General features: G+C 44.0%; 1 pseudogene; it reads right to left on the bottom strand.

Moving 5' to 3' along the window:
* Positions 1-842: 842 nt before the first annotated feature.
* On the bottom strand, positions 843-2,127 carry LOC113915986 (annotated as a pseudogene).
* Between the last annotated feature and the right edge of the window lie 1,606 nt (positions 2,128-3,733).

Genomic DNA, 3,733 nt, shown 5'->3' with positions numbered 1-3,733 from the left:
AGAAGAAGGACTGAGAGAAAGATCTCATGTCTCTTCTGTAAGGGCACTAACCCCATTCATGAAGTCTCCACCTTCATGAACTATGAATGACAAGGGGTGCCTGGGTGGGTCAGTCCCACATCTGGCGCCCCACTCAGTGGAGAGTCTGCTTCTCCCTCTCTCCCTGCTCGTGCTCTCTCTCTTTCTTTCAAATAAATAAACAAAATCTTTAAAAAAATAAAAAAATAAAAAGAATGATGGATCTGCATATGCGAGAAACATCTAAAATCTGTATGTCAATAAAAAGACAACTTCTACCATCTTGAAAGCCAGACTCAGACCAGAAGAGAATATTTGCTGCAGATATGACTAGATGAAGGCTTCGGGTTCCTCATTTGTATCTCCTTAACCATTTAGTGACAATTTGATTTTTTCGTATTTTTATTGGCCACTTGCTTTTCTTCCTCTGCAATTAACTTGTCTGGGTCCTTTGTTTTTTAATGGATTGCTGATTTTTTTTCACCACCTTTAAAAGTTCTTTATATATTAAGAATGGTTTCTGAATTTTGTCTATTCCTCCTTTAGGAGCATATATTTATTCTTTTTTTTATAAAACTATTTTGTGTACTTTAATTTCAGAACAAAATAAACCAAAAAACCCCACAATACACAGCCAAATTCCTTATCAAATATGGGAAGGGCTAGGGCTTGAGGCCCTTATATCCTGCCTCAAAGACAGGAGAAAAATAAAAACCCACTAGACATCAGCAGAGGGAACCAGGTGAGCTGGGGCCACTCTGGGCTGCTGGGGAGGAGCTATGGGGACACTACTCACGGGGCCCACAGTCTGTCGAGAGAAACCCCTAATCTACCTCTTCCATGAGAGAGGCATCCTCATCACCCTCAGGGCTGGGGTGGGGGTGGGGGAGTCTCATCAGGAACAGCAGCTCCGGGTTCCTCTGCCGTCTCTTCATCTTCGTCAATGCCCCCGCCTCTCTTGATCATGTGTTAGATGCGGTGGTCGTGAGTCTGGGGACCCTCCAGTGAGAAGCCAAAAGAAAGCAGAGCCCTTTCAAACAGCAGTCCTGCCAGGTCCTCGACAGCCTTGTCATTCCTGTCCGCCTCCGCCTTGTGCGGCGGCACTTCCACAATGGGGCGGTCAGAGTTGATCTCCAGGCGCTTGTTGGCCATCGTATAGCCCACTGTAGCGTCGTCCCCAAGAGCCTGGGCCTTCGTGATCCTCTCCATGTTGGCTGTCCTGCCGTAGGTGCCGGTTAGTGACACTGCAGCTAGTCACACTGCAGTCACATTGCCGTCACAACCAGCCTGGAGATTGTCACCTTCTCAACCTTCTTATCCAAGATTCCTTTCATGAGTTTGCAGAGGTTCCCAAGCTGGGCTTTGCTCTCCTTCATTTTCTTCTCCTCCCCTTCATCCTCAGGCAGTTCCAGGCCCTCCTCGGTAAGGAGACCAGACTCTTCCCATCGGACTCCTTGAGCTGCCCGCAGTAGTCATCCACAGCCTCCGTCATACACACTACCTCGAAGCCCCACTTCGGCACTCGCTCTGCAAAAGCCGAGTTGGCAACCCACTCTTTGCTCTCACCAGTGATGTCAATAGCTGGACTTCTGGATCTCCATCATGTGGGAGACAGAGTCTGAAAGAGAAGTCCTCTCATCTCCAGACTGAGAAGTGTGATAGCGCATCAGCTCAGAAAGGCCGTGCCGAGGTGTCGGGCTCTCATGGATCCCAAGCTTTAGGTTTTTAGAGAAGGCCTTGTAGAATTTCCTGTTGTTCTCCTTGTCCTCTGCCAGCTCAGAGGCGAGCTCAAGGCATTACTTTACAGTGTTTTTGCAAATGACCTTCAAGATTTGCTCTGCTGGAGCATTTCTAGGGAGATGCTCAGGAGCAGGTCCTTGGAGTCAACCACACCACAGATGAAGTCGAGATATTCTGGTAGCAAGTCATCACAGTTGTCCATGCTGAACACATGGTGAGCACAGAGTTTAATGTTGTTCGTTTCTTGTTCTCAAAGAGGTTGAAAGGAGCCCCAGGGGGGATGAACAGCAATGCCCTGAATTCCAGCTGACCTACAGAGAAGTGCCTGACTGCCAAGTCGTCTTCCCAGTCATTGGTAATAGGAGCATATATTTATTCTGTAATAGGAGCATATATTTATTCTAATATAAGATTATTGACTTTTAATTAGTTAACATAATATATTGAATTACGTTGATGTATTTCCTAAGGTTGAATCACCTTTGCGTGTGGTCACAGGGCATTAGTCTCTGAATCCACGTGTAAAGTCAGTTTCCACCTATTTTATTTTGGATCTTTCACTACAGAGAGAGATATATTGTTTTCCTTCGTTCATACACTTTATTTTTAAGCTTTCTTTCTATACATATACATTTATTAAAATTCCTAAATGTAATCATAGATGTTTGCATCTTTTGTTTCCCTTTTTCTTTGTTCTTCCCCACCTTCCTTATTCTCATCACCCACATCATTCTTTCCCCACCCTCCCTTTTACTTCCATGCTCACATGACCATGTTAAAAATAGATTGTGCATCTTTCCATGTTTTTTCTTGAAGCTGATGTAATCTTATAAATATAGATGTGTCTATATGTATGTTTTTAGTTTGTCCTCCCAGGGATTTTTCTTTTTGGGCAGGGAGTGGGAGCAGGGATGGGATTCTTTTTGAATCTATGGGGGTTTTTTTCCATCGGTTCTGGAAATTGACATACACACACAAGTTCCAAGAAACAGACTGTCTTCCAGCAAAAACTTTAAGCATACTAGGATATAAGGCACCAAGATCCAGCAGAACAGATAGATATCAGCAAAGGACTCCAGAGACCTCAGATACTGAACATATCAGACACCAAATATAAAATAACTATGTCTAATAATTTTAAAGAAATACAAACAAGCTTGAAATATGGACAGGCAATAAGAAATCATTTTAAAATATCAGAGACTTAAGGACCATTTAAAACTTATAAGAATGAAAACTATAATGATGAAATTAAAAACTCAATGGAAGATTTCTATTTCTGACCATAGTGGTTACCAAGATGTTTTGGACCACTCTCCCACTGAAAATAACTGAAAATGCTGGCTGAACTAGAAAAAATATCTTAGAGGCATCAAAGAGGTAACAGAACAGTAAGAAATAACCAAGCCAAAACCTAAGTGCAAGTGGGAATACAGAAAAATAAGCATAATGATGAAACCAATATTTATTTATTCAAGGTACTTTCTAAATGTACTTTAACTGTGTGTGGGGACATGCCTCATAACCTCGTGTCTTGATGACCGTATGAACAAGGCCTCAACACTGAATGGCTGTCCGCTATGCTGAGGGGATACTCAACAGTGGGCTTGTCTGGACAGGGGCCAATTAGAAGGCACTTGCCTGCACATCTCAGAATGAGATCTGTCCCTCAAAAGTCTAGACCACAGACAGCCAACTCTGCAGAACCAGCACAACGATGGGTTTGCAAACCCTTAGCTCATAATATCCAAGTAAGATTGGATTGGGGTGAGGATGGGAAGGATGAGCTAGCCTGTCATTCTTCCTACCTGCCTTACCTACCACAAAGAGGGTGGGGGAGGGGGCATGACGCTCACCCTCAGTTCCAGGGGAGACGGAGGCTGCTGAACTGAGTTCAGACCTGCCTTCCTTCCTGTACTGCAGTCGCCTTGTAACTATTCCCTGCTGCAACCTCCTTTCCTGCACTGGGTCGATG

This window comes from Zalophus californianus, chromosome 1 (genome assembly GCF_009762305.2).
Source record: "Zalophus californianus isolate mZalCal1 chromosome 1, mZalCal1.pri.v2, whole genome shotgun sequence".
Lineage (NCBI taxonomy): Eukaryota > Metazoa > Chordata > Mammalia > Carnivora > Otariidae > Zalophus > Zalophus californianus.
This window is presented reverse-complemented; position numbering and strand designations above follow the sequence as displayed.